This window comes from Protopterus annectens, chromosome 2.part1 (genome assembly GCF_019279795.1).
Source record: "Protopterus annectens isolate FY-2018-M chromosome 2.part1, PAN1.0, whole genome shotgun sequence".
Lineage (NCBI taxonomy): Eukaryota > Metazoa > Chordata > Ceratodontiformes > Protopteridae > Protopterus > Protopterus annectens.
Genome location: NC_056729.1, coordinates 84115321 through 84128385, shown reverse-complemented (window position 1 = coordinate 84128385; position 13065 = coordinate 84115321). Strand labels below are relative to the sequence as shown.

Below are 13065 nucleotides of genomic sequence, written 5' to 3'. Positions count from 1 at the left end.
CTACAAAAGTCTGACAAGAAAAAGAATGTTTTAATCATTTTTTTTTTAAATTCTGCATATCAAAACTATGTATGGTACAGGGCGATGGGAAAAAACATTTTTTGCCTTTTCTCACAAAAGCAGTACACTCTATAACATCTTCCTAGCACATTATTCAAATAGGCCAGAGAGACATCTAAAACCCTTGCTAATTATAAATGCAATGCTAGTCAGTCAGGAACAGCAGAATATACTACATAAAGGTGAACTTTTTTAAATTCAGTCCAGCAAAATAGGTCAAGAAACCACCATACCACTTTCAATTCATACTTGCACTTAAACACCTGCACTGCTATCAAGCAGTGACAATGAAAACAGGCTACTGCAGTCTGGACAGTAGCTACAGCAAACTAATCCTAATATGCAAATTCACCATGCACCATAGTCTCCTTCTTAAGATATTTCCATAGTTGCCTTGAAACCAAGAAATGACACCATGATGGGTTGTCTCTATTCCATTTTGTCCACGAATCCAATACTATTACTAGTTACCACCTCATGCAATGAGTACTACTACATGTAAAAAAAGACTTCTGCCCTTGGAATGACCATCTCAGTTTTTCTCATTGTATCACAACTTGTTCATGACATGATTAATTCTATAAATCCATATCATATCACAAAAGAAAATAAATCCACCACTGGTATGCAACCAGAAATTAACAGACTGAGATACCATGTTAATGCAAACCTTCATATTAGCATGTGCATTTATTTACTGTATTAGTTTAACTGGTTAAAGCCCACTGGCCACAAGTGCCTCTCTTCATTGGTGACCCAGGAGCACTGGTCTGTTGGAATACGTCTCTCATAGTTGAACAGTATTGGAAAAGGAAAATGAGGGAAACAACTTCACAAGATCATTAGTAGGGCAGAACCCAAACTTTTTGGGCTGCAGAGACTATAGAACTGCAGAAAAATATGTAATTAAAACATAACTTATTCTCAATGCTACAATTTTCAAAACTATTTCTACTCTCCCAGGTATTCTATAAACTTGATTCTGGTTCCCCATAAAACTGCTGGACCTGCCAAAGCATACTGTACACTATTCACATGCAAAGTAAGCTTAACTTTGTCAGATATGCTGCAGCTTTAAGTTGTAGATCAGCAGTCCTGAATGTATTTTCATTATGGGAAAACTTAAATATTCCCAAAAAATTGGATGTTTAAAATGGTACATACTACATAATGGCCTGCTATTTGTTAGTCTTCAACTGCTTTACAACTTAAGCTCCTTAATGCACCTTTAATGCATAGTGCTCATTTCCTGTCCTCACATGTAACTGGGTTTTGTACATATTACCATTTCATATCAAATATGTACAGATTTGTTTCAATGTATGTACTACCACTGTCCCATATAACTGAAAATGTCTTTGGACCAATCTACTTACCCATTTAACAAATGAAACCAACAGATAAAAGCGTACACATTTCAACTATGCTCCAAGTAACTCAACAGGCAGTACACTCACTTCTGGTGCAGAAGGCTGTGGGTTCTATTCCCAGAACAGGAGGCTGGAATAATTTTTCCAACACTAACATTGCAAATGCAGCATAAGGAGGCTGCTACACTCCTGAGTGTGTCATTGCTCAAACGAAAACATTAAACTGAGGCCCCCTCTACCCGAGTTAATGGTAGCTCAAGCGGATGCAACAGATCCCATGTCATGTATCGAAAAAAGAATGAATTTCTTTGGTGTCCAATGAAATATACCCCTGTCAGCACGCATACCACATCTTGCCTCTCCTGAAAAAAGGCTATTGGCCTAGATGAATTAACATGGTCTACAAAAGCGTAAATAAGAATAAATAAATCTTGTCTATTAATTTTGCATCTTTAATGTAAAACTGTGTCTATAATACTTTAAAGAATTCTGGGTACGACTGAACTAAACTTGCACTTTATTACAGTATTCTTAAACCACTTTCACCAAAGAGTTGCCTGACTATATCCTACGCAATCACAGCTCAAGCAGTGACTCGGAGTCTAGAGAGAACTTGTGGGGGAGGATGGGAGTGCCTACATTTTTTTTCTTAGAATTATAGTTGCTAGTTCCTCCTAACCTGATTCCTGTGGCTTTTCAGTCAGTTGTTCCTTTTCACTTGCTACAAATGCATACCACAATTTACTTCAGAAAGTTTATTGTGATGTTAACACAATTTCATTTCTTAATGTTACTACATTAAGAACTAGTCTATATACTTAGATGAATTATGTATTTTTAACAGATTGCAGCCAAGGCATTTCAAGCCCACCTCTCTCCAGTAATGTGGTCAACAACCTTGCCAACTATCAGAGAAACAAACAGGAATGTCTTCTTTCTCATATAACTGTTTTATATTTAGAGATGTTAGCAAAAATGATGCGACTCACAAATTCAAAGAGATAACTGCAATAATGATGAGGAAAGGTTAGCCTTACTTATAAACTGTATTATTCTGTACACGATCGATCCAAGTAAGTATCAATCTGTTGGTGTAGAACATTTGCTTCAAGTATTTTCATCATATAAAATAAATGAAGATAAAACAAAAGTTGTAATGGTAAACTGTGCACTCTTGCACTAATTGGTTCAATGACAAATGAACTATTTGGGTGCATGGATTAAAATGATTCTCTTATGGCATCTAAGGGTATATAAAAAAAAAAGACTAAACAGAAGAAAATACAAAAATTAATAAAATGGAAGCTCTTGAATGTAAGCCGAGTATACTTATCAACCAGAGAAGTTGTGGGTGACAAAAAGGCTAAATGAATTTATCTGGGAAAGGCAGAAGGCAATAATGTAGGGGAATAAGCTGATTCTCCTCAATTGAGCAAGGTAAGGTTACCTGACTTGAAGGGATACTTTAAAGCTAAGGTTCATATGCAGAGCTCAAGCACATTGTTAATAATCAAAGTGGAAAAGGATGACGAATTTGGCGGTGAGGATTGACAGACTACTACTTTGGATGCAAGTCCTTAAAGATAATAGCAACAACCATACAGAATATTAGGGGTCCAAATGGAGAGATGATAAAAACAGCAAAAGGAGAGAAATATTGCTGGAATTCAATTCATCCTCAAATCTTGGCAAGTACCTTCACGAAGTGGACCTTGTTTTTCACAAAATCTCACCAATACAACACGGATATATAGACTGTATTTTATATAGCATACATCATAGAAGTAGGTTAAAAAATAAAGATAGCTGGGTGCACAAGTCCCAGGATAAAAAAGTGCCAAATCCTGGTAGACGCACTGGTACCAACAATGGAAAAAATGACAGTGTAGAATTCTCAAGACCTGGAAATATTCCTACAATGGGGCTAGGCCAGGCCCTTGGGGAGATGCCCCCCCCCCCCGTTTTAGAAGGAAGTAGCAGGCCATAAAAATCACAAAAACTGATCGGCCAAAAAAAAGAGCCATACAGACAGAAGAGTGGACTACTGAGGATAAGAAACAGATTCTGTATTAACTGTTATGCAAGAAGCCCAGAATTTCCAGACAAAAGATATAGAAAAAGATTGAGAGAGAAATTAGAGGAAAGAAAAATACTTCCACAAAAAAAACTGTCAAAAGTTTCAAATAAAAATGTGTGTTCATTAATACAACAGATCCATGAAAAACACTATACAGAACAAGAAACATTGTGCTGTTTAGAAAAAGAAGAGACTGAGGAAGTGCAAAACTTTAAAGAACAAAATTTAGAGATGTTTGAAGGCCATAAAAAAGGAATATAGACAGGAAAGAGAGAGAGAGATCTGATATGGTGCAATATTTATGCAAAGGAGAAAGCCAAATTAATCAACACAAAAAGGTAGCCCCAAAGATATTCAAAGAGAAAAGGCAAAGTCATCCAGATATGGAAAATTTCACAATAAAAAATGAGATCACACAGAGGGAATGCAGAACAGAAGATTAGCCAAGTAGAAGTTAAAAAATAGCAGCTGAAGTTATGGAGTACTTACAAAGTGAAGGATTCAGTGTTGAAAGTCTAACACAGGTCATACCACAGCATGATGGAATACAGACTCCTCAAAGTAAGGAGAAACAAGAGGAGCAGGAGACATCTGAAGAAGAAATATGGACATAGGAAAGAAAAAGATTTTATATGGTGCAGTATTTACGCAAAGGAGAAGGCAAAATTAATCAATGCAAAAAGAGCAGCACCAAAGATATTTGAAGAGAAATACAGGCAAAGGAATCCAGGCATGGAAAATTTTACAATACAAAAAATAAGAAGTCAAAGAGGAAAAGGACAAACGATTAGTAATGGAGAAGTTAAAGAAACAGAAACTGAGGTTATGGACTGCCTGCAAAGTGAAGGATTCAGTGTAGAAAATTTAACTCTGATAACACAACAGGATAGAGCAATGGACACCCATATTAAGGAGAAACCAGTGCATCAGGAAGCATCTACTCAGTTGATACAAAGATATTTTGGAGCATCCCACAGGGAACCAGTACAAACATTCAGTTGGAGCTATACCGCAGGGGAAAGAACAGGAAACTGGCAACTCTTGACACAATCAATGTTGTGGAGTGATAGGCCAGTGAGTTCCCATGAGAGAGAGTAACAGATGACACATGGTGAAACTGAATAGAACGTGGCACAGGAAGATGCTCTGGAACTTTTTATAGAATGCCTGCAGGAAATGGAGAACAAAGAATGTGCCTTCAGTTTGGAAGAAAATGATCCAAGAGAAGAGTTGCTTGATTTAATAGAGATGGATAGATATATTAATATCAATGAAAGAAACAGACTGCAGAAGTTCAGTAAAACCCAAACAGTTAGACGTTTGATAAAGCAAATGGACACAGTAATCAGGACTGTCCATAAAGTCTCATGCAATACAACAGAAGTAAACAGGATACATTACTGTGCAGCCAAATTAATAACAGATAAAGTCCTACCACAAGAACACAGGGTAGTAAGGGAAAAGACTGGGAGAAATGACATGCCATCATGGACGTAGTATCAAACAGAGAAAACTATAAAGCAGTTAAGACAAGAAGTGTCACTGTTAGAAGAGTATAGAGGGAACAGATCAACAAAAATACTTAGAAAGATAGACATGATAAAAGCAACGTGCAGTGTTATAACAGATCAGGATTTATTGTGCACCATCACAAATAATAAAATAAAAATATCAGCACAGGCAAAAAAACTTAGAAGATACATAGACAAATATAAAGGAAAAGTACAATATAAGCAATTTACTGATGCCAAAAAGGTTTTACAGAGAAATGGGAAACAAAGTAAAAGGAACCGAATGACCACCACAAAAGAAGAAATAGATACATTTGGGAGAAATCTTTATGAAGATTCTGTGGAGAGTAACAAAGATGCTAAATGGACAGCAGTAGTAAAAGAAAGAAGTTTAAATGTACTGGATATGAAACGGGATGAAGCAACAGCCAGAGAGATTGAAACAAAGTTAAGAAAAGCCTATAACTGGAAAACCCCCAAGCCCAGATGCAGTACCCAACTTCTGACTAAAAGTATTAACATCTTTGCACGAAGATTTAGCCACAAGTAAGAACTATTTATATGCGCACCCTGAACAGACACCAGTCTAGTTAACAAGAAAAACAAGGCTCCTACTTAAAAGCAAACCTGCAAGCTATGCAAAAAAGTACAGTTTTGTACCTACCATAAATGTAGATGTTCGAAGATCCACATTGCTGCAGTCCTTACATATGGGTAGTCCGCTGTCCTCGGTCATGGGCGCCAGATCTGACATCATAGCGTCAGGGTATAAAAGCGCATGACCTTTTCTTCACCCAGATGTCAGAAGGCCCTAAAAAGAAAGGCCACAGCCGAAAAACAGGATGCCTCCCAAAACATGCCTAACAACAACCATCACCCAAACCATATAACCATGCCAAACTACAGAGGGGAAGGAGATGTGGATCTTGAACATCTACATTTATGGTAGGTACAAAACTGTACTATGTTCTTCATCTCACATTGCTGCAGTCCTTACATATGGGTAGAATCCCAAAGCAGAGGTAAAGGGAGGATGGCAAAATCAGAAAGCATTAGGGGCTGCTAAAATGCCCTGTAATATTGCAGTGGCAAATCCAGCCCTAGACTTAGAATAAAGAGGAAGGTGGTAATGCTTGGAAAAGTATGCACTGAACTCCAAGTGGCTGCTTCCAAAATATCTTTTGTAGCTACCCCCCTTAGAAAGGCAGTAGAAGTGGCAGTAGCTCTAGTGGAATGAGGTCTGATTCCATTTAGAAATAGTTTGTTTTGAAACAGGTTTTAAAGAAACAAACAACTCCCTTGGTTCTGCTCAAATAATAAGTATGCAAAATCTTCTTCCCTTTATTTTGAGGGTTTGCATAAAAAGTAGGCAAATGAATAGTTTGGTTCAAGGCCACACTAGAAACCACTTTAGGCATAAAGGAAGGATCCTATCCTTATGAAAAATCAGGAAAGGTTCCACTGCCATAAGGGCCTGTAATTCAGAAACCCTTCTTGCAGAAAAAGCAGTCTTCCACGATAAATACCTGCAGGCTCAATAGGTTGTAGAGTAAGCTTTTCCAACACAAAATTGAGATCCCAAGCAGGAGTAGGAGCTCTTACGGGGTCTTATGTTCAACAAAGGATGGGAAAATAAAGGAGGGTCACAGTCATAGTGAGCAGAAATGGCTGCAGCATGAACCTTTATCGAGGAGAAAGACAAACCCTTGTCCAATAACTCAGTAAGATATTGAAGAGAATCACTTAAATCAGGCTTGGAAACATCAAAGTCCTTCGCTTTGCTCCAAAGAAAAAATCTCCTCCATTTATCAGCGTAAACTTTCCTTGTACTAGGCCTTCTGGCCTTCAAAATAACATTCAAAACTTGTTGTGGAAGCTGAGACCCTCCAGGGTCTAAAACAGAATATGCCAGGCTGTGAGATGCAGAGACTGAATCTTGACATTGAGGAAGTGATTGCCCTCCTGAGACAAAAGATGCGGAATCAAAGGCAGAGGCCATGGACAAACTCCTCAGTAGTGGGTACCAGTGCTGTCGAGGCCAATCCGGCTATCAGAATCATGGATGGCTTGTCTATTCTGGCCTTCAGGAGTACCTTGGGAATGAGAGGCAGAGGTGGAAAGGCATAGACATGAAGATTGCTCCAACTGAATGATAGAGCATCCACCTTCCAAGCTGTGGGATGAAACATTTTTGTGCAAAACTTTGGCAACTGGTAATTTAGTGGAGAAGCGAACAGATCTATGTCTGGAGTCCCCCATAACACTGTCAACTTTCAAAACACATGAGGATCCAGTTTCCACGAGGATCCACAATTTGTCTGCTCAACACATCCGCTAAGGAGTTCTGTGCTCCTGGTAGAAACCTTGCCTGAAGATTGAGGTGTAAACTGAGAGCAGTCTCCCACAATATCATCGCTTGGCTGCAAAGATGCTTGTTGATGTACCACATGACAGTAGTGTTGTCTGTTTGAATCAACACCGTCCTAAAGCCATCAATGCAAATTGGACTGCTAACATCTCCTTCAAGTTGATATGCAAATGTTGAAGTCTGACAGGCCACGTGTCTTGCACCCATTTTCCATTGAGGTGTGCTCCCCAAGCCTTGTCCGAGGCATCTGTCGAGTCCCTTGTTTAGGTGACATTCCTGAGCCCACCACAAAAACTCTTTCTGAATGCAAGGTATTATCTGAATGACAGTGTCTAGATCTTGGCAGTGTTCATACATTTTGAGATACCATTGAAGCTTCCTCATATGCAGTTTGGCATTGGGAAGCACCAGAAAGATGCCATGAACCCCAAGGCTTGAAGGACTGTCCTTGCAGTCAGCCTGGACTGTAGAGACATTTGATGGAAATAAAGAGAAAGGCTTCTTTGTTTGTCCGGGGTCAAAAGGCCATCTGGGAAGCTGTATTCAGTCTCACACCCAGAAAGCACATGTCCTGAGAGGGTACTAGACTGGACTTTGTTTCGTTCATAGAATACCCTAGGCATCTTAACACTACCATCACATACTGTAGATGATGCAGAAGTTCGTCTTTGTGTTGTGCAATAATCAGGCAATCGTCCAAATAAGGATAAATCTGTATTCCTTTTAACCTGAAAAGGCTATCACTGGAGCCAGAACCTTTGTGAACACTCTGTAGATAAGCCAAAGGGCAATGCAGAGAACTGATAATGTAAATTTGTACCTCCTGCAACTGGGCCTGATAGGAACATGAAGATAAGCCTCTTTGAGATCCAGAGTTACCATCCAGTGATCTTTTCCCAACAGAGGTAAAAGCTGTTGTAACGTCAGCATTTTGAACTTTGGAATGTCCAGATAAGTGTTGAGGATAGATAAATCCAAAATTGGTCTCCACGTGTTCCCTTTCTTTGGTACTAGAAACAGGCGAGAATAAAATCCTAGTCCCACTTCTGACAGAGGAACTGGCTGTATAGCTCCTATTTGAAGAAGTAAAGAAATCTGCTTCTGAGCCTCTATCCTTTGCCGAGGAGGAACGTCTGGCATGCCTTTGAAAGGAGGCAATGTATGGAAATAGAACTTGTAGCCTCGGTTTATAATGTCCAATACCCATTTGTCCTGGGTGACTAAAAGCCAGTTTTGCTTGAAGAGTGCTAATTTTCCTCCCAAAGGAGCTGCCAGGGAAGAAGAATCTGGCAGCTGTCATTGGGCCTGTTAAGGACTGGCCCTGCCCTCACCTGCAGATTGTGCAGGTGAACTCCAAGTTCTAGGCCTGAATGTACTGTGAGCTCTGCCCTGCGACTGAGAATCAGAAGAAGGGTAGGTCCACCCCTTAGTAGGCCAATTTCTACTAAACTTTGGAGGTTGCACCTGCAAAAAATCTTTAACAGTCTGCATAGACTTAGCCTTGTCTTCCATTTTCTTCAAAACTGACTCCACAGGGGGACCAAACAAAACTTCAGACTGTAAAGGGGCATCCAGAATTCTAGTTTTAACATGCTCAGACAAATTCTGATCCAAGAACTGATCCAGTGGCAGCCACCCTAGAAGAGGTCTGTACAGCATCAAAACCACACTGCAAAGAATGCTTACCCACCTGTTCAGAGACATGTACTAAATCCTGCAATTCTTTACACTCTATGCCCTCTGCCAAAGCATCCACTTTAGATTTTAGCTGAGAAAGGAGGAAATTCTGATACTTCAACATATGAAACTGGCAATTTAAAGCCCTCATAGCTAAAGTAGAAGAGGTATACACCTTCTTACCCCATCTATCCAAAGCTCTAGCTTCCTTATCTAGAGGAACCAGATTCTTTACAACAGAAGCTCTAACACCCTTAGGCCCCTGACTAATAGTTTCTGGGTCCGCCCTAGGACTCTTATACAGATATTTATGAGCCTCAGGCACCCTGTAATACCTGTCCGGTTTAACTGGCGCAGGAGGCAAAGAATCTGGATTAAGGGAAGCCTCGAGAAAACATCTTGAACAACATCCAAAACAGGAGGTATAGCCAAGGGTCTATGCTGTGGTAAAACAAGAATTCCCTAAGCCTCTTTCGTGAATCAGAGAAATCCTGTCCTTCCCACTTAAAATGCTCCCTCATGGAATGCAGAGTTAAAATCCTCTGGAGGAGAAGCAGGAGCTGCATCAGAATCGAATAAGGGGAAAATTTTGAATATCTTCAGCAGAAGAGTCTTGAGGCCTGATCCAAACTTTTCAACTCTAGCTCCACCCTGGGCCTCTTATCAGGAGGGGGCATAGAACCTCTAATTAAAGTAATCAAATCTTCTGCCATTTTAAGCATGTGCTTTTTAGGCACAGACCCTGAAGTACCTGGAGGGACACCAGAGGAAGGCAAAACAGACCTGCCCTTAGAAGAAGCCTTAGAAATAGTAGCCGAAAGGCTAACCCCATAGGCATAGAACTGTGAGGCCACATCCTGCAAAATCGAGACTCAACAGAAACTTCAGCCGGATCCACCTGCTCCAGACAAATCAACCTGTCTAGGTTTCAAGGATTTGTCAAACAAGGAATGCAAAGAGAGTGATAATCCCTATGCAGTATCTGTTTAAATACAATTATTCACTTTTTCTGACATCCCGAATTAACTGAGGCTAGAAAAACAAAATATTTATAAGGACTGCAGCAATGTGAGATGAAGAACATCTACAATACCTTGCTTTCTGACCATGTATAAACTATACACTGGAATTCATGCCAACGGAATTTATAGTCATTTAGAAGAAAACTCAACTACAGCAATAAACAAAAGGGTAATAAAAGAAAGTCATATGGAACAAAGGATCATTTGTTGTTAAATAAAGTCATAGTGCAGAACTGTAAAAAGGGGAAGAATCTAAGTATGGAATGTACAGAACACAAAAAAGCATTTGACGGTATCCCATATTCATGGGTAAAAATGCTTAAAATGTATATGATACACCCTACACTGATAAACTATTTCACAGCAACCATGAAATAGTGGCAAAACACTTTGCAGTTAAGCCATAATGAAGGACAAATTATTATTCCAGGGGAAAAAAATCCAAAGGGGGATATTCCAGGGTGACTTTGTCACTGCTGCTCTTTTGTCTTGCCCTTAACCCATTAAGCTGTCTGCTTAACAGATTAGGTCATGGCTACAATTTGGTTCCCAGAAAGCAAGTGTGAAGACATATCTTCTCTTTGTAGATGACTTAAAACTGTACAGCTCATCAGAGGAGGAACCGAAAGCACAACTGCAAGTAGTCAAAACTTTTTCAGATGATATAAGAATGTCCTTTGATCTTGATAAATGTGCAAAAGCAACCTTTAAAGTATGAAATCTGCAGCACAAAGAAAGCATCAGTTTGGGACAAGAATGTGATACAAAAGAACTTGAGCAAGAGGGAATGTATACATATATGGGAATTGAAGGAGCAACAATAAAACAAACAACTGCAAATACAGATTAGTAAGGAATATTTTAAGAGACAAATTAATCCTGAAAACAGCACTGAGATCTAGGAACAAAGTTCAAGCTATAAACTAATTTGCTCTTTGTGTCCTAACTTACAGTTTTGGAGTGACTGACTGGCTCCAAAAGGTGCTGGACAGATTAGACAGGAAAACAAGGAGGATGCTTCATGCTCATCAAATGACTTACAAAAATCAGTGTATAAAGCTGTGGTGGTACAGTGGTAGCGTTGTTGCCTCACAGCAAGAGGTTCTCCTGTTCGATTCTCGGCTGGAGTGCCTTCTGTGTGGAGTCTGCATGTCCTCCCCACAGTCGAGTGGCCTCCTAAAGACATGCGTGAATGGGCATGCCTTTGTTGAAGGTTGGGCTGGCAACTTGGCACCATAAAAATCGACTGCCAATCATTAGCGGACTGGAATTCCGCTGTGGCGACCCCTAACTGGGAAAAGCTGAAAAGACACACATCAATGTATACCAAGATTATATATTCCCCATTCCAAAGGAGGTATGGGCCTCCTTGAAATTGATTACATGACTAGATCTGCAATTGTGGGACTGCATACATATCTGCTGACCTCACACGACCCAAACATAGTGAATGTTTTGAAACATGAGGAGAATAAATCTCAGATGACTTCCCTGCTTAGTCTAGCAGAAGCACATCGGAGTCAAGTGGGAATAGAAAATCAAACCAGAAGTAGATAAAAATCAGGCAGCAACTGAATGTGCCAAAACAAAAGAAAGAATATAAGGTGAAGGATCAAATGAGAAGGCAAGAAATGTGGAAAATGCATAAATATAGTTGCAAGTGTAAAAAATTCCTGGAACAACCCCATGTTGATCAGGATCGAACACAGGAATGGTTAAGGAAAGGTGAATTCAAACAAAAAGACAAAAGGTTAATATTGGCAATCCAAGATAGTAGACTATGCACATGTTGGTTTACAAAGTCCATTGGAAATGTGGGAGAAACAAACAAATGTTGATTTTGTAAAACAGAATTGGAAATGGTCGCATACCTTCTTGCTTACTGTGGCATACTAATTGCAAAAGGATTGTATACGGAGAGGCATAACAATGTGGCAAGACTGTTGCACTGGGGTTTGTGCAAACATCACAATACTGAAGTAGCTGAAAAACACTGGAAACCTAAGCCACAGTGCATCATAGAAAATGATGAAGTCTATGCCACATGGGATCACCCATTACCAACAGTTCAAAAAACAGTTGCAAGAAAACCAGATATAGTGGTCCATAAAAAGAAGACAAAAGTAGCATTGATCACTGAAATCATTACACCCATTGACTACAGTGTTTTGTGTACAGAGAAAGACAAAGTCATAAAATATCAGGAGTGGCAGACAGTTACAGTAGTAGTAGGAGCAACGGGTCTTATAAAAAAGAATCTACAATCACATTTGGATATGTTACCGATACATGCACCTCTGTACAAACTGCAGGAGTCATTCCTTGGCACGTTGTGGGTGCTGCGAAGAGCACTTCTGACCAACATTAAAGATTGAAACAATACTAATTTCATGAACTTTAATCACACTTTGACTTGGGAATGGGGTCCATTCCTGTCATGGTATTAGAAAACCCAAAAGACGTAGAGAAATTAAAAAAATATATACATTATATTCATAAAGTAGCAAAAAAATATTCTAGCAACTATAACTCATGGATGGAAAGAGGAGATTTTACCAGCAGCGTCTGCAAGAACTGTAGAAAATAGACAAGGGGGAGTTGGAATTTACTGGAAGTAGTTAGTGAAGAAACTAATGTGCTGGGAGCAAATAACTTGGGAAGGAAAGGTAACAGAACTGAAATGAGACTAGGCAGGAGTTTGCACTGCAAGCAAGCGTGTCCTCCCAATAAGGGATCGATAACAGTAGAGGCAAGAAGAAAGGGAACAGGATGAGCTAAATGAACGTTGGGTCTAGAACAGACAATTCTATTAATAAAAAATATAATTAGTAGGAGCACATAAATATCACATTAAAGCTGTAAGAATCAATAAGAGAGGTTAGAAAAGATTGGGAAGACAGAACTGCAAGCTATACTACAAAGGAACAATGGGAATAAATCTGTAGGACACCCAAGTATACAGTGAAGTCCAGAAGGTTTA

General features: G+C 39.4%; 1 protein-coding gene across 1 annotated transcript in view; it reads right to left on the bottom strand.

The window, feature by feature from the left end:
• The window catches only part of LRBA (LPS responsive beige-like anchor protein), a 4045850-nt gene that overhangs the window by 2618716 nt on the left and 1414069 nt on the right, over positions 1–13065 (bottom strand). The gene's annotated exons all lie outside the window — the stretch shown is intronic.